The following is a 19,412-nucleotide window of genomic DNA, read 5'->3' on the forward strand; positions in this document are numbered from 1 at the left end:
CCTAATAGCTGAAAAAAATCTCCTTGTGGAGTCAAATCTCCAATGTATAAGAATTTCCAAATTTTCCCAAAGGCAGACAAACTGTAAATGACTCTCAATCTAAATGTCACTGCAGCATTAGACTACTTTCTTCTACTTATTTGCTTTCCATCCCTTTTTGATTTTAAGTTCCTGAAAGTGGCAAGTTAAAAAAAAAAGGAAAATCCTCGCAAAAGAGATAAGTGAGAGACTAAGGAAAAATTGCGCATGCTCTCATTCTCATCACACAGGGAAAGCAGCAGTGACCTAGAACAGGACCGTGACAATCAAAGTTGAAAGTGATAGACTGTCCTTTTAAGTAATGAAATATGACACCAATCAAGATAAAATATTTTATAGGGCAGAATTGTGCTCTTTGACTACTTGGAATCTTTAGAAATACTTCCTTTAGATCAAAATAGATGCTCTGTTGTAATAGCCTATAATGGAAAAGAATCTGAAAAGGAACATATATATATTATATACATATATATATGTAAAACTGAATCACTTTGCTGCATACCCGAAAGTAACACAACACTGTAAATTAACTATGTTTCAATAAAAAAGTTGTTTGCTTTGAAAAAAAAATACATGCTGTGAGAAGGGTTTTGTACACACTTCCTTGAGATTATGGTATTGTTACAACACAAGAGAAAATGTTAGCGCCGTCCTCAGAACATAATACATTCATTCTGGAGTATGATTTCCTTACCTTTTTAAATTTTTTTTTTCTTTTTTTCACATTACAATCAGCAGCAAATTAAATGCAAATGTCTATAGAAATGAAACACTTGCACTACAAATTTACACACACCAAGTCAGAAAAAGAGAAAGTTATAGTTCTCTAGCCGATTGTAAATCCCCAGACTTCTAAATATGTTCACTTAATGTCTTAAAGAGCAACTTAACCTTGCTTGGAGGACTTTGACTTTTGCAATTCTCAACATATGTTTATTCTTCAAACTAAAAATTGCATTTCCATTGGGTTTAATATTAGTATGTCAGTTTCTGCTAGAGCTTAAGCTACTTGTTAGAAACAAGTCTGGTGCTTTTAAAAAATTACCTAGGGCTTTTTAGATAGCTGGAATCCCATATAGAAGAATGTCATCAAAGGGGAATGCCCAATTGTAATTAAATACCAGATTGTTTTAAAAGACAAAACATGAAGCAATCACATGTTCAAAGTCACACGGGGGCAAACTCCACCATCAAATGCCAGTGGGTTTTGCCATCATTTACAGACACATCTCCTGGCAGGCAACCTTTGCAGGGAGGTTATTGCAAAGTGTGCCGTTTGCTCAAATTTAGTCCACCATCCAAAGTCACCACCCCCACTCTACCACATCCACCGAGCTTCACGTCATCCTTTCCCAGATGTTGGATGTATTAGATAAAATGGGGAAATGGTACACTTCCACTTTTTAACATTTCTTTGTAATTGCTTCACCTAATGTAGCTCTCAATCACCCTCATCCTTACTGATCTTCCCAGACCAGAAACAGATGTGGAGTGTCATTGTATACTCACCACTTAATGATTAAAAACAAGGGAACTGCATAGGGCAGGACAGGGTTGAAAGTCACCATGTAGATATTGGATTTCCCTCTCAATTCAGAGGAACTGTGCTAAAAACCCACAGAGCGAAGGTAGAATTAGAGTGAGAATCAAAGCTGCCTTTTGCCGAAGTTACTCGTATAACAGGAGAATCCAAAAGATGTCTTTCGTTCTCCCACCACCCCCTGCTGTGTACGTTTCATTTAAAAATACGTTATAAGGATTACAACCCAAGAGCCACTTACTCACATACAAGGAAATGAGGAAGATTCCATCCACCAAAGGGGAGTTGGTGTAGTTTACTGGTCAACCTTAATAGCACAGAGTATTTTATTCCATAGTTAAAACTCTCATTCTGAGAAAAACAAATATTGCATAATATTGCTTATATGTGGAATCTAGAAAAATGGTACAGATGAACTTATTTGCAAAGCAAAAATAGAGACACAGATGTAGAGAACAAACTTCTGTATACCAAGGCGAGCAGGTGGGGTGGGATGAATTGGGAGATTGGGATTGACATATATACAGTATTACAAAATAGATAACAAATGAGAACCTACTGTATAGCACAGGAAACTCTACTCAGTGCTCTGTGGTGACCTAAATGGGAAGGAGATCTAAAACAGGAGGGATATATGTATAAGTTTAGCTGATTCACTTTGCTGCACTGCAGAATCTAACACAACGTTGTAAAATAACTATACTCCAATAAAAATTAATTTAAAGAAACCAGCTCTCATTCTGAAAGATTCAGTTACTTGGGAGAGGAAGCCACTCTCTTGTCCTGTCATGTGGAAGCCAAAGCCACAGGAAAGCTGGGACCCGAAGGGTTAGCAGCAGGTGATCCAGATGTGAACATCTGCTGTGGCCCGCCCCCTCCCCAGGGCCAAGGCTGGGCTGCAGTCCCTCACTGGGGACAGCCAGCACAACGGGGAGGCAGAAGAACAAGGTAAAAGGACATTGGCGGGTTTTCTGAGTTATGATGATAGTCTTTGAAATTCCCAAGCGTTGTGAAGGGTCTTCAAAGGGATTCTCAGCTCCAAGATTTAGTACTCCGGGCAGCCGCCCAGGTACCACAAAATCCCCATGTGTGCGTGTCTCCTTTGTTACCCGTGTACAGCTCCCTCCCTGACGTCAAAGCCATGTTTGCTCAGCTTGTAGAAAACGTGTTCTTCACTGGCCACATTCTTCCCTTTTCTGAGTTAGTGAGGCTTCCGCAGAGCGATGGCACTGAAGCTGCTCCCGCCGTAGAAGTGGCAGGGAGGGAGGACAGTCGTTTCTGTGTGGAGCCATGTGCTAACCAGACAGGGCTTGTTTGCCTAAGAACTCTTGTGTTTATTTCTTGATCCTGTTTGTTTTTGGCATCTCACCAGCATTGCAGTAAAATGTCCGTCCCTTTGTTTTGTGAATGGGAGATTTGTGTACGAGGGGCCTCCTCCCTATTCCTTGGTAGAATTGTTCTACGAATGGTCCTGGACCTGGCCTAGCCCAGCATGTGGGCAACTTCTCTCTCTACCTTGAAGAAAAAATGTAGCATCGGTGGAGGATGGTGGCTTACTGCGATTGTGCAAGGGATGGTGATTGTCATTGGCTCTTCTGAGGTCTGAAACATCCGAACATTTGCCAAAATTTTGATTGAATTGTAGTCTGAGGAGCTTAAAAAAAAGAGCAAAAATAAGCTTGATTATTCAGTGAACTTATTTTAGCTATTTTGGAGACGTAGTCATTTACAGCTATTTCAAGTGGGATGACAAAGCCTTCACCATTTTCTTTGAAGGTATCGGTCTTACCTTACAGCCTAGAAAGAAGGATTTGTGACCAATAGCCTGGTCTGTTCCATGAAGTTTATTGGTAAGAATGGGGAAAGGGCACAATATTTGTTACGTCTATGATGCTACAGACTTTTAAGATTTATGATCTGACGTAAAATCTATGAGGTAATTAGTCCAATTTTACAGCTGAGAAACTGATGTAGAAAGAGGTTATAGAACTCATTCAAATTCACATAACTGATAACTGATGAAATCAGAATTTAATCCAGTGCCTGAATGACATCAGAATGCTGGGGAAAATTCTCTGACACTCTATTCTCAACAGAAAGTCCTCATAACTTCATGGCTGGCCCCAGGGTGCTGTTGTCATGATGACAGACGTCAAGTGGAGAGCAGAGAGCACCGGAAGCTTCTGATGATATGCTGACTATTCCACCCAATGTCCTGTCTACCTTGTCACCACACTGCAGCCCTCTCACTCCTCATTTATTTGTCATTGCAAAAGGGCCTACTCCACACCAGCTCCTCTTCGGGGCCCTTAGTTTCACAGGGAAATGGTCTCTCCCAGAGAGGAACTTACACCCCAGTACCATTTTCTCCTCACCTCTAGGATAGAGGTAACTCAAAATGCGCTTATTTTCGGAATTGAAAATGTAAAGAAACTGCACTCATCGACACATGCTCACAGTTTTATACCTAGCTCAGCCATTGTCAATTTGGAGCCCCTGAAATCATAGGGGTGTCTATAAGCTATTTAGTTATTTGAATGTTATTCTTTGAGAGCTATTAAAATATTTAATCAAGGGAATTCCCTGGTGGTCCAGTGGTTAGAATTCTGTGCTTTCACTGTCAAGGGAGAAGGTTTGATCCCTGGTTGAGGAGCTAAGATCCTGCAAGCTGTGCTGTATGGCCAAAAATAAAAATAAATTAAATTAAATAAAACAAAATATTTAATCAGATTAAGAGCAAATCTTACCTTTATTTGAGAAATACATCACAGGCTAATTCAAGCATCAAGGTCCTTTGTGTTTTTACTGGAATTACAGTGAAATAGGCTTTTGATTCATAAAAATTGGAAAACTATTATAATATAGTGTATAGCGTAGGGGAGATAACACTGGTGGTATCAAGGGAGGAGCTAATAAAATAACTTTACAGTGGCAAAAAAATGAATACTATTGACACATTACTTCAACTCAACACTGGCAGGAAGACATTTTAGAAATTAAACATCATACTTTGAAAACGAGATGAAAGTGACTAAGCCAAAATTACCTCAGATAGTTGCCAGCATAAGGAATAGACCCCAGATCTTCTGATTCCAAGCCCATGATAACTCCTAAGACATGCATTCAATCGATGTGTGTATGGAATGCCTGCTTTCTAGAAAGTTATTCAAGTTCTGAGAATGTGGTTTAATTTCTAGCACTTCTGCAATTAAATGAGCATGTATTATACTCTAGGTTTCTAAAGATAAATAACAGTAAAGTGCCAAGAGAAACAAAACTATCAAATTAATTGTATATTGCAGGAAAATGTGTGTGTCTAGACCACCTATGCACTTCGTTGGCCACAGAACTTAGACCCAGTGGATAGGTAGAGACACAGCCCCAAAGAGATTTGTCAATGAGTAGTTAAGAAGTAGCAGCAACATCTCATTTTCAATGAAAATTACCACCCACAAATAATTTATTACTCCAAACACAGTTTATTTGAAATCCCATTTCCCCAGTCCATAACTCTCATATTGAAGGGTAGGATCTCACGTAGGGTCCACTATGTAGAATTTTCACCACATTTTTTGATGAAGGAACAGTGCCAAGACACCACAAAAAAAATTGGGTCCATGGGCCAAAACAGCAATTATAACTAAATGAAACACAAAAATGGAAGGGTGACTACTTTATTCAGTTCAGCTGTTAAGTCTTAATGCAAAGAAACAGCTTTCTACAAATCTGTAATGGACACCAATTTAATCTCCTCCGTTATTAGCTTTTGAAGCTCTTATCATGATGTATTTTGGCGTCCAACCAAACTCAGGATGTTCAGCTTAATAGATTTAACCTGCATTTTTAGGGTTTCCCCTCTTCTGCCACTCAAAACATACAATTAAACCTCTTGGTGAACTGCTGATAACATTTCTCGAAGCTAAATTTGCTTTTGGATACAAAAGACACATTCCTGAAGACTGACATAACATTGCCACTGGGCCAAAAGGCAAACACGCTGTGGAACGTTTTTTCAAATGACATGGTATATTGTTTCAGGATTATATGCAGCAACACGCTATATCACTAACCAGATATCGGGCTGCTGGGGCTGAAATAACATCCTTTGTGGCCGGAGCGGGTGTGTAGTTAACTGGGATGTCTCTGTGAAACCAGTTGTCTGGACATCAGCATACACAAACTCCCTATCATTGCAGATGGCATGGTGGGAAATAGAACTCAAACAAAAAGGGTACATGTTAACACGTGCTATTAAAGCTCCCTTCTGACAGTTACAGAGAAATAGTAGCACTGCCTGGACCAATACCAGCCTGAAACATTGGACCAAACAAAGCAATACATCCATTGAACAAGTGCTTATTGATTATCTAAACTATATTTGGCTCTACATAAAGAGTAGAGATCTTACTGAGCTTACAGTCTGCTGGATTACAGGGGCATTAATCAACAACTCATGCAAATGAACACCGAATTGCACTTGGGATAAGATCTCTGAAGAAGATTCATGGCTAAGAACTTAGTGTGCATCAGTTGTGTTAGCTTGGACATGTTGCCTAATTTCTCTGAGCTTCTTTTTCTTATTTTATTTATTTTTTATTGACGTAGCGTTGACTTACAAGGTTTCAGGTTTATAGCAAAATGATATATATATATATATAATATGTATATGTATGTATCTAAGTATGTATTCTTTTTCAGATTCTTTTCCATTATAGGCTATTACAAGATACTGAATACAGTTCCCTGTGCTATACAGTAGGTTCTTGTTGTTTCTCTATTTTATATACAGTCATGTGTATCTATTAATCCAAAATTCCTAATTTATCTCTGTCTCCCTCTTTCCCCTTCGGTAACCATAAGTTTGTTTTCCGTGTCTGTGAGTCTATTTCTGTTTTGTAAATAAGTTCATTTGTATTATTTTCTCAGATTACACATATAAGTGATATTAAATGGTATTTATCTTTCTCTGATTTACTTCACTTATGACAATCTCTAGGTCCATCCATGTTGCTGCAAATGGCATTATTTCATTATTTTTTATGGCTGAATAATATTCCATTGTGTGCATATGTGCACAATGCGTATATACATACCACATCTTTATTCATTCATCTGTCGATGGACATTTAGGGGAATAATATGGAGGTTCTTTAAAAAGCTAAAAATAGAGTTACCATATGATCCAGCAACCCCACTCGGGCATATATCTGGAGAAAACTCTAATTTGAAAAGATACATGCACCCGAATGTCCAAGCAGCACTAATTACAATAGCCAATACATGAAAGCAACCTAAATGTCTATCAACAGATGAATTTTTTCTTATTTTTTTATTGAAGTATAGTTGACTTACAATGTTGTGTTACTTTTTCTTATTTTTAAATGAGGTTAATGATGGTCCCTGTCTCTGAGGGCTGTCATGGGGGATTACATGAGATGATCAATATAAGTGCTTGTAACAATGCCTGTTCTATAGGATGCTCTCAATTAATGCTAGGTGTTATTACTGCCACTCACTGTTATTTTCATTACTATTAGTAAAGGGGGCCAGAAAAGCCTTCCCTGGGGAAATGAGCACTGGGAGGGGATACTGAAGATTAGTGGAAGTTAACATAGTAAGGAATAAAGTGATGAAACTTCTAGATAGGGGAACAGCATGTGCAAATGCCCTGTGGAGAGTCTAAGCATGCACGGAGGCAGAAGCCAGAGCAGGCTGGCATGGGAACACTGAGAAGATGTAAAATGAGGCTGGAGAGGTGGACAGTACTGAACATCTCTATGGATGTATTTAGTTCATCTCAAATATTTATTGTGGATCTGTAAACACACCAAAAAATGGCATTTCCATCACAATAGAAATCATAATTTTAAAATGCTTTGCAGAGAAAACAGCATAATTCTGTTCCATAATTCTGTAACTTCAGAGTGGACCATTTATTCATTTATTTTTTTTTCCATCTTCCAGCCATTCAACATTTATTGACTGTCTACTGTGGGTCGAGCATGGAGCTGTGCGCTGAAATTACAAAGGTGAATCGAGCACCTTCACTTTCATGGTGAGGGAGCTACAAATATAAACGAATAAAATATAACTCCTCAAATTACCAAAAAGAGAGAAGAACCAATGTCTACGAAGGGCAGAGGAAGTATCCACTGATTGTGTGGAGAACAGAGAGAAGCATTAAGGAAGAGATTCGGAGACTTGAAGAATAAACAGAAGGGAAAAAAAGAGGAGAGAGGGGAGTACGTCATGAAGAGGGAACAGCACAGAAGTGGAGCACCTGTGGGCAGGCAAAGTGATGCAGGGAGAGGCCGCAGGAGATGCGTGGGGACTGCTCGAGGGTGCTGGGACGAGGGCTTTGGAAATGTGGTACCAAAAGATTGGAGCAGAAGCCTCATCACTGGGTCAAACTGGAATCCTTCCATTTTCCGACTGTGGGATCCTTGGGGCAAAGAAGTGTGAAGCACCAGCAGGTTCTGTGCTCTCAAGCCACTGATTTCTCCGTCTGACCATCCAAGCGGCTTCCTTGCGAGCTGAGGCAGAGGGTCAGAGAAGGATAGAATTTCATCCCAGCGTTGTCACCGAGAGTGAGACTCAGAATCACTGCGGGTTGATAAAGTGAATGACGGTGCAAACCTGAGGGCAGGAAATAAGTAGCCTTAAAAATAGTGCCTTTGACGAATATTTGATATCATAAAATTCTCACCATATAATGCTAACTGAACAAAAATAGGAGACAAAGCCATACATAAGTGAGAGGCTCCAAGTTGTTTGTAAACCTAGGGTGTACAAAAGAAATGCTCAAAGGAAAAATGTTCAAGGATATTATCTCTGAGATTATGAGTGATATTACTTACTTTACTTTGGGTGATTGTCCAAATTTTCTTCAAAAATATATATTGATTTTATAGTCAGAATAATAATGTGATAATTGAAAGTCATATTAAATGAACATCATCAATAGCCAAGCTAACGTGGAGAGAATATAATAAGGAAAACCTGGACCCACCAGCGTAGGAGCCTTTGACACCAATTATTTAATAGCTTGTAAATAACTTGAATTTATGCCACTAGTTCACCCCTCAACGTTATGTCAAATATAAGGTCGATGATTAAGAGAGACAGAAACAATAAAGCTTAATTCTAAGATAATTTATATAAAACACCTACTAGAGGGTCAACACACCATTAATGATAGATTTAGCCCTTTTCCCTGAAACTTAGTAACTTTATCTCTCACAGAAGAGCAGACACTACTGGCAAAAGAGTGCAACAACTCAGCCATGAGAGGCCTAAAGGAAGCTGGAGACTTCCTACTGAGTAGAGAGCAAGAAAAGGTATCTTATGAATAAGCCCTGAGGCAAAATGCAAGTATGTCAATTATGGCCAGTTGCAGATTACAGAGCACTGCAGTGCATTTGAAGCAAAAGAGATTTATGTGGCCAAGAATGGGCATGTGGGCATGTCTAAATCCCCAATCTATGGCTTGATTATTAATCCTTGAATGTAACATGTAGCATCGTGCTTGCAAACCCAATTGTGCATGAATTATCATTATCATTTTTTAGGGGTGAGTCTTTTGGGATAAAATAAGACGGAAGGCCAAACCAAAAAATAAGAAAAGAGAAAGATATGAAGGAAAGAAGGAAGGGGTGGGGAGAGGAAAGAAGGAAGAAGGAAAGAAAGGAAAGCCTTGAGCACACCCAATTGCAACCATTTAGTCAAGACTGGGAACATGAATTGGAAAAAAAAGTGGTACAAAACCTGAATGTTTGAGAATCTCCTTATTTCAGATAAGGTCAGAATGTCAATACCATTTGAAAGCATGAAAGTCATTAGCTTGTAACAATAAAATAAGACACAGCCATGAAAGGGAAGGGGCATCCTCCCCTGTCCTGTTGGATCCATCCCTCCACCTCACAGTCCTCCCAGAGAAGAACCAAAGTAGCTTTCCACCCTGTTCTCTGGCATGGTTTCTGTCTCATCCTCATTCTGTCACATCAAAAGTACTCTCTCACTGGCTCAAAGATGGCTTCTCCCTTTGCCTAACATTCAACAGCACTATCCAAGAATCCCAGAAATATTTAGCAACATTTCCCAAGGGAGAAGTAGAAAACATGTCTCACAAGTCATGGTTTCATTGTTATAAAGCAGAATCAAACTGTGTTCTAGAGTGAAAGAATTAATAGCCTAATTAGCCAACGTTTCATTATTAGAAGGACTTGGGGTTGTAATTTGAAGTGAAATCACTCTACCAATTCCAATGCCAGTTCCAGCTTGTTGACTTTCACTGGGAAGGATAACACTTGGAAATGTGAAGCACAGTGGCTAATATTTATATGAAGTCTTCAGGAACGATGCTATTTTGCTCATGTGGAATACTATGGCATTCTGCCTAGTTCAGGAAACCAACAGATTAGCACATTAACACTTTTTGGAAACGTGCATGTAATTTGTTTGAACGTGGTCTTTGACTTCTAGGAGGAATACCTAATGATTTTCAAGCTGGCAGGCTACTTTATAAAGCATTTCTTAAAAAGTGCAGGTTGCTAGGAAGCTCCTAGCATCAACAGTATAGAACAAGTATCAACTCCACATCTGGACAAGAAAGGGCCGCTAGAGGAAGTTCCTCTTCAAATGCCCTAAAACTACAAATAAGGTAATTTTAAAAGAGTTCTTAGGCTGGTCTTCAATTATACACTTTTTTAAAGTCTTCACTGAGTTCGTAACAATATTGCTTCTGTTTTACTTTTTTTATTTATTTTTTTGGTTTTTTGGCTGTGAGGCATGTGGGATCTTAGCTCCCTGACCAGGGATTGAACTCACACCTCCTACATTGGAAGGCGAAGTCTTAACCACTGGACCACCAGGGAAGTCCCCAATTACACATTTTTATAGTGTGTCATATATAGAGCCTTATATGCTAGGAGTGAATCTAAGTACTATATTCGTGTCAACTTACGTAATCCTCACAACAGCCCCACGAACTACCACTATTCTCATTTTAGAGATAGAGCGAGGGCAGCACAGAGAGGTTGAAAAAACTTGTCAAATTCATCACATGTGGTAACTGGAAAAGCCAAGATTTCAACCTGAGCAGTATGATTCCAGAGACTGTGGTCTTAACCACTATGCCACACTGATTTTATGTTTAGATAGTCTAAAATCTCTGATGTTCAGGAAAGATCCAGTAACAAGTAAACATCATCATCGTCAACTGCATTAAAGGACAACTTTCCTTTTCCTGTTTCTTTTTACGTGGGGAGAGACTGTACTTATTATTTAATTAAGGTCAAACCAAATATGTTAATAAGTTGCTATACACTGAGAAATTTATAGTTTTGCTTATATACAATGCTTCCACTACTAGAGGTAAAATATTAGTCAATCAGTAGAAGAGTTAATCGCTAAACTGGTATGAAAATTAATCACCAGTTTTGCTTAAAAATGTAAAAAATTTTTGTTTCCTCTTATTTCCTGTATCATTCTCCATCAGTCTCCATAATGACTCAAATGCCAGTATGGAGTTGGAATTTAAAGGATCCACAATAGATTAGCCTCTGCACAGTGGGGTTGGAGAAGAAGAAGGAGAAAGTGGTCAGTGGTGAGGGAAATGAGAGTGAATGTTAATGTGACAGAAAGCAAAGGTAGAGAGAGGGCAGAGATGTGGAAAGACCTATAGAGACAGAGTAAGGAAGCATCTTGAGGTCCACACCAAGCTTCCAACACTGAAGGAAATCCCCTCTCTAGGAAACAAGACAGGATTGATGGCAATAGAGATCACTGCCCAGTTTTGGCATCCAGATGTTACATGTCTGTGGAAGTATATCTAGTTTCAAGAGAGGTTACTTTACTAGTATTCTCCCCCCTCCACCTCTCCAAGTGGCATTTAGACAATATTACTTGTACCCTTTCTCCTCAGAGACCAAACTGACTCAGATGAAGGAAGCAGCCAGAACACCACTATCGATGAGGGCTGTGATGCAGGTTAATCAAACGCATTTGGGGGTAGCAGAAGGCAGGTGGACATTATTCCTTCCTAAGGGACTTTCCCCCTTGCTTCTGTTTTATCTAAAAGAGTTCTATTTCCCCATAGTCTGTATTTTTCTGACCATCTTCTTCCCATGCATCATATTCTATCTGGTATCTAAAGAGTCCACGCATTGAAGTCCACATACTGAAAATAAGAAATAAAATAAGAATACATGTTAAATCAACACAGAGCCTGCAAACATAACCAGACTGTCTAATAAACTCCATATTGAAAGCAAGAGCATAAAAGATTGGATTCTTCACAGATTTTCCTCTTCTGAAACCTCACCCTGTACACTGGAACATTCATTCTGGGTAATTGGAATCAGAGCATTTGGAATGAAACTTTTTCTCTCCCTGTTCCAATTTTCATCTTCATTTGGTCTTTCATGAATGATTACTTGTAGCCCATCTGTCTACTTTCTTTGATGAATTATTGAGAATTATCTGATGAATCATTGCTTCCTTTTTCTGGCCTCATAGCCAATCAAGGGTTCTGAGCAAAAGTGAATCATTGCAGATTTGTGTTTTAGATCAATCCCTTCAACTCTGAAGAACAGATTCAATGTGCATGAGGTTGGGAGCAGGAAGTCCATGTAAGAGGCTATGGTGGTCCAGGTAAAAGTCACTGAGTCAGAATAGTAGAAGAGGGATGGGGAAGATAGGAAAGATTTTTAAAATTAGATTGAGTGATTGAATATGTGGTTGAAGGAGACAGAGAATTTGGAGGAAGAGCAGGTTTGGGAGCAAAAATACAGATTTCATTCTCAAACAAGTTGAGTTTGTGGTTCTTAAGGGTGAATCAGATGAAAAGGTCCAGTAGAGATTTGTACAAACATGAAATTCATGGAGACATTCATGGAGTTATAGACTAAGGCATCAGCAGCCTGCAGGTGACTAGAATGATGAGAGTAGTTGTGATAACTCAAGGGGACTTCACAGTGTAAGCAAGTATTAGCTCAAGGACAGAACTCTCAGCAAAAAGATTTAATGGGTAGAGGAGAACAATATACTTCTGCCTGGTAATGTTCCAGAGACTGTCTATTAACATTCAGTACTAGCCTCACCCTTCTGAGCTCTTCCTTGTAGTGCAGGGGCTGCAAGTCTAGAAACTACATCCCTCCAACTCTCGTGACAGTAATGTTTCCATTCAACTCTGAAAATAAAAGGTGCGTACATGAGAATTAGAAGGCAGGAAAGAAGATGTGACTCCCTGAAGGCATGTGCCTGAGTTTGATAAACTTGGAAGGTTACCAGAGGCTTATGCGCATCTTCCTGAAATCATCAACTCCAATGCTGCAAGCAGCAGAGTTTTGGGCTGTGTTTTACTACAGTTTTGTGAAGCTAGCAGCAGCTTCCTTAAACTCTGCTCCCCAAAGCAAAAGCGTCTAATTTCCTATTTGCAATCTCCTCTTACCCACACTTATATGGGCAATTAATCTATGACAAAGGAGGCAAAAAATATACAATAGGGAAGAAAGCATCATCAACAAATAGTGTTGGGAAAACTGGATAGCTACATGCAAAAGAATCAAATTTGACTACTCTCTCATACCATGTGCAAAAATAAATTCAAAATGGATTAAAGACTTAAATATAAGACCCAAAACCAAAAAATTTCTAGAAGAAAGCATAGACAGTATGCTCCTTGACATTAGTCTTTGTAATATTTTTTTGGATATGTCTCTTCAGGCAAGAGAAACAAAAGCAAAAATACACAAATGGGACTACATCAAACTAAAAAGATTTTGCACAGCAAAGGAAACCATCAACAAAACAAAAAGGGAGAAGATATTTGCAAGTGACATCTGATAAGGGGTTAATATCCAAAATACACAAAGAACACATAAAACTCAACATCACAAAAACAAACAACCCAGTTACAAAATGGGCAGAAGCGCTGAATAGACATTTTTCCAAGGAAGATATACAGATGTCCAACAGGCATATGAAAAGATACTCAACATCATTAGTCATCAGAGAAATGCAAATCAAAACCACAATGAGATATCACCTCATGCCTGTCAGAATGGCTATTACCAAACAAGAAATGTTGGCAAGGATGCTGAGAAAAGGAAACTCTCATGTACTGTTGGTGGGAATGTAAATTGGTGCAGCCACTGTGAAAGACAGTATGGAGGTTCATCAAAAAATTAAAAATAGCACTGGCATATGATCCAGAAATACCACTCCTGGATATTCATCAGAAGAAAACAAAAACACTAATTAGGAAAGATACATGCACTCACGTTCATTGGAGCATTATTTACAACAGCCAAGATATGGAAGCAACCTAAGTGCCCATCAATAGATGAATGGATAAAGAAGATACACACACACACACATACACACACACACACACACACCCCCGTGGAATACCACTCACCCATAAAAAGTATGAAATCTTGCCATTTGCAACAACATGGATAGAACTAGAGGGTATTATGCTAAATGAAATAAATCAGAATGACAAATACCATATGAGTTCACTTATATGTGGAATCTAAAAAATAAAACAAGGCAGCTGCTCACCCTCATTGGCCTGCTGTACCCCGAGAGCAAACAACTGCTCAATAAATCCTTGCTGTGCATTCTCCAAAAAAGACAAAAACAAAAAGAAAACGAACAAACATAACAACACAGAAACAGAGTCATAGATACAGAAAACAAACTGGTCACTGCCAGAGGGGAGGGTGTAGGGGAGGAAAGACGTAGGTGAAGGAGATTAAGAGGTACAAATTTCCAGTCACAAAATAAATGTCACAGGTATGAAATGTACAATGTGGGGAATATAGCCAATAATTATGTAGTATCTTTGTATGGTGACATATCAGAAGTAGACTTATCATGGTCATCATTTTAAATGTATAGAAACTTAATTGTTGTGTAACAGAAATTAACAGTGTTGTAGGTCAATTATATTTCAAACAAACAAAAAAAAGATCAGATTTGTGGTTATCAGAGGCTGGGAATGAGGAATTGGATGAAGGCAGTCAAATGGTATAAATTTCCAGTTATAAGTACTAGGATGTAATTTACAACCTGATAAAGATAACACTGCTGTACGTTATATATGAAAGTTAAGAGAGTAAATCCTGAGTCTCATCATAAGAAAAAATATTTTTTCTATTTAATTTTGTTGCTATATGAGATGATAGATATTCACTAAAATTGTGCTAATCACTTCGTGGTGTATGTAAATCAAATCATTATGCTGGACACCTTAAACTTACATGGTGCTGTATATCAACTATATCTCAATAAAACTGGAAAAAAATCTCTTCCTTAAAATACTCACAACAGGGTTTGTCTTCTTGAACAATATTATTAATATAGAAAGTATGGTGTCATAGAAGTGTAGCGACAGCAGGTTGAGAGTAAGTGATACATGAAAAAAGTAGAGACAGAGCATAGATACAATTTTAGGGGAAAAACCCTTTATGAGAAGGAGAGGCAATATATTAGATGGCAGCTGAAAGGGGAGATGAAAATAATGTGTGTGTGTGTGTATTACAAGATAGACCTAAGCAGGTTTATACACTAAGTCAAGAGTTAGTAAAAGGGAGAAGGTGAAGATACACGAAAGAGTAACCAAGACTGATGAAGTCAGACCCTGGACCAGATGGAAGGAGTTACGGCTACTGGTGGATAGGTTGCCTGCAAACAGAGGAGGGGCATTCCATTCTTCTAAGACCACAACGAGCAAGAGAATGTGAACTGGGACATCAAAAGAGCGTCCATCTGTCTCAATGAACTAGGTTCCAAGTGCAGAGGACACATGGGTTTGACCGCCCAGCCTCCATCCCCCTTCTTTTGGTAACCAAACACTGACTTCTCTTGGAGAACCACCCCTTTCCATGCTCCACCCTGTGACGCTGGAGCTGAGCACGTGATTGCGTCCTCAGCCAATCACAGCACCATATTCTGCTGTCTGCAGTGACTGGTCTAGACATGAGTTACAACGGGATCTAATAGGATGTGATGGGACTTTTGCTGAGGCTTCTGGTTAAGAGGCAGGTAAACGTTCCCATAGGGCTTCAAGCAGAGAGCACCTGAGTTATCTTGTTTCCGTGGTGGGAAAAGACACTCTGAGAATAGAGTTAAACCAGAAGGAATGGAGCTGAGGGAGAGTGAGGAAACTCAGGCCTTGGTGATAGAGATCAAAGCTCCGCTCTGAGCTTCATTTGAAGCTAGATCTTTTCCTGGACTTTTCAATTAGTTTAACCAGTAAATTCCACTTTTGCTTAAGCCAGCTTAAGCTGGGTTTTCTCTCCTTTGCTGAAAAGAGCCCTAAACCATAGAATGAGGTTGTCTGCTGAAAGTGAACTGGGTGGGGCATACTTTTTAAAGAATAAAAAGCAGACTGATAGCATAAACAGCAAAGGGAAGGATCTTAAGCAGTTATCACCCAGATAGGCCATAAAACCCAGTTCAGTTTGGCCAAACTCAGCCATGCTAAAGTCAAGCCCGAGTCAGTAATCTGGCTTTTTAATGTTCTCTGTGGCAACTAAAAGAACTGATTCTTTTTCATCACTTGCAATCGCCCTTGTGAAGTATGGACCGCCTTTGGCTGGGCTCATGTGACACCTAACATCTGGATAAAAATTGAAAAATGTGATGTCAACCATATGTTTTGTCAAACACAATTACAAACCCCTGGGTAGTTAGAAAATATCTAATAATTGTTTCAGGTTTCATCTGAATCATGTGCACACAGAATTTGTGACTCCAAACTTTCACAGTTAAGGAATATAATCTCTGCACCCATCATTCCTCTGTTTTATAAGTCAGCCCCCAGCCCAAAAGTGATGTCAGCTTTTCCCCCACTAAATATTTCCCCTGTGTAGTGTTTCCTCAATACAAATACATCAAAATTTCAACTCTGTGAGCAACTGTTCGTGTCGGAGGCATATGTCTTATACTTTAATTCTGTGTTGCATGCATTTCAGTAGAATGTAGGATATTCTAGTTAGAAGGGGAATGTCGATTTGGAAGGGCAAAACCAAACCTTTAATTTCACCAAGAAGGAAACTGACATTCAGTTCCAGACAGTTAAGTGACTTGTGCAAAGTCCCATTCCTAGCTAGTGACTAAGCTGAGGCTTGAACCCATGACTCACGACTACTGCCACTGCTCCATGCTGCCTCTGCCTGTCATAACCTGGAAATGTAAGTTATGATGTTACAGTAAAGGGCACTTTGTGACTATGAGCATCTTTAGAGCTACCCAGTCATCCCTTAAATGCTTCCTTCTAAGCATCCAAAAAAAGTGCAGGCTTTAGAAATCTAATTATTACATTATTAAATATCTTAGCACCATAGCTATCATCCTTGTCTATACACAGTTCCTGAGAATTAGTGTTCAAATATTTAATGATAACTCGTGTGGCTACTACATTTAAAGGGAATTTTACATAAATTAGCTCATCTGTGTGATTCTCTTTTTATGTTTCTGGAACAATTTTATGTATTTGCTATTACCTTGTGGAATGGAATGTAATATAACAATCAAATACATTCATGCAATATGATCTCATTTGCAATAGGCAGGGCAGGGTTATCTTTATTTTATATAAATATGTAAAGAGGGGAGCTTAAACCCCTGTCTTTTGAAGTAAGTCTCTTACTTGAGAGAGTGATCTGAGATTTAAGGTCATTTGTTCAAGCCGTAGGGAGATTATGACCCTATGACTTCTTGCTTATTAATTCATTCCTTTGGAGTTATAATACCACCAAATATTCCATAACAAAATTTCCATTACTTCACTATGTTTAATCATTATGACCAAATGGAATATTATAGATTCATATAAACATGGTTCTGAGCTAAAAATTGTACAAACAAGCTACATAATTTACTCTGAATCAATTTCAGAAAAAAAATGTTTTATCATTTTCCTCATGTTTTAGAGGCAGAATCAAGATTATGAGTTAAAATAAGACTTAAGAAGAGGGGAGTTTGGCTCAAAAAACCTAAAGAAATAAATACAAAATTTAGTAACTTAAGCAATCAGTATCTATTTTGCTTTTTTTAAGTCAGGAAAGATAAAAGTGGGGTCAAGAATTTAGAAAACATGATCTTTTAAAAATGGTAGCATTCCTGGATCTCACAGTTTTCTTAACTGCAAGAAATATTATTCATGGTCATTATCAAGCAACCAACCAATTAACCAACAACTATTCACTAAGCACGGTAAATACAGGGCACTCAGAACTGTGAGACATGGCTCTGGATTCTAAGAAGCTTATGATGCCATAAGGATGAAAAGTCATGGCAACAATTAGTGGAAAATATCATCTGTCATCTACTGAAGTGATAATTTATCCTTCTTCTCGCTCATGCTCTGGTCTACCCCTTAATAATCTGGTTAGGACTTTGCCTGAAGCTTCTTGGGGTCAGTCCCACCTTGTATAAAGGAACATAAGCTTTTTGTTACTGTTGTTCAAACCTGAAGTCAGTAAATTGAGGATGATAAAATGACTTTTCATTCTGAGGACTTGGCATTTACAAAGTATATAGATAGATACATAGGTATACAGTCATTTTTATTTCATCAGAATAATTCAGAAACCTGATAATCTTGGTAGCAAAAATGTTTCTCTCCGTTTTACAAAGAAGCTTGGGCTGAGAGAGAAGACCTCTCCTGATGTGTTTGGTAATGCCTCGATAATTGGGGCAGAGTGAAATTTAATTTAGTTACACTTCAAATTTAATTCCAAGGGCATTCAACCTAAAAGTTGGGAGAACTGGATAAAGTCCAACTTCACCACTTACTAGCTGTGTCATAAGGAGCATGTTACTTTCAGTCTCTCTGGACCCAATTTCAGAAAGAGCTGTCTATATTAGTAAAATTAGGTTTAGTTCTGAGTGCTAGGAAACCAAAAATAAGAGTGACTTTAAAAAGATAGAAGTCTATTGCCTTTACTTATAAAACAAGTCTGGAGGTGGGCAATCCTGAGTACCCTATGAATCAGACAGGGTTCCAGACTCCTTCTACATTGTTGCTCTGTCATTTTGCAGCATGAGATTTCTACCTCAGGGTTCAATATAGTTGCTCAAACTCCAACCATCACATCTGTATTCCAGCCAACAAGAAAGGTGTACTACTTCCCATTCATACACTTCCTGTGAATCACACAAAACACTTCTACTTTTCTGGGTCAGAAGCTCATCACATTCACATCTACTATAAGGCAGACTGGGAAATCAGTCTTTATTCTGGACTCTTATGGTCTTAGCTGCAAGTCAAGGTTTCTATTACAAAGGCAAAATAAGGGGATAGGATTTGGAAATCAGTGCCAGACTGCTATACTATCCTGTCAACATCATTGCTAAAATGTTCACTTGAGACATTATATATAGAAGCATATACCTTATTCTATAACGTGAGGCAGTTTCCCAGTATTTCCAATGTATCTTACTGCAAGTGCAAAGAGAAAGATGTTTCCTCACACAGTGCTGTTCTTGGATGTTTCAGTTGAATCAAATATAGATGTGACCACCATGAGAATACAGTTACAGCCCTCCCATCACAAGGAGCCTCTGTAATAGACCACATGCCACACCTCCCGCAGCTGCTCCCAGACAGCGACTGCCAGGGCAGAATTGCAAAGAGTTTCATTCCTGAGAGACCCAGGACGCCTCTGACAGCTGATTTTGGCTCAAAGACTCTGGACAGTTGTGCTGAAACTTCCTTAGACAGCACAGCAGTCCAAGATGCTCTGTGCAACCTTCCTCCTATCCTCACTCGGATTCAGGGACCAGTCTTGACCATGGTCTCCCAGCCCCCTTCCTATTTTCT

The sequence above is a fragment of the Hippopotamus amphibius genome, chromosome 6 (assembly GCF_030028045.1).
Source record: "Hippopotamus amphibius kiboko isolate mHipAmp2 chromosome 6, mHipAmp2.hap2, whole genome shotgun sequence".
Taxonomy (NCBI): Eukaryota; Metazoa; Chordata; class Mammalia; order Artiodactyla; family Hippopotamidae; genus Hippopotamus; species Hippopotamus amphibius.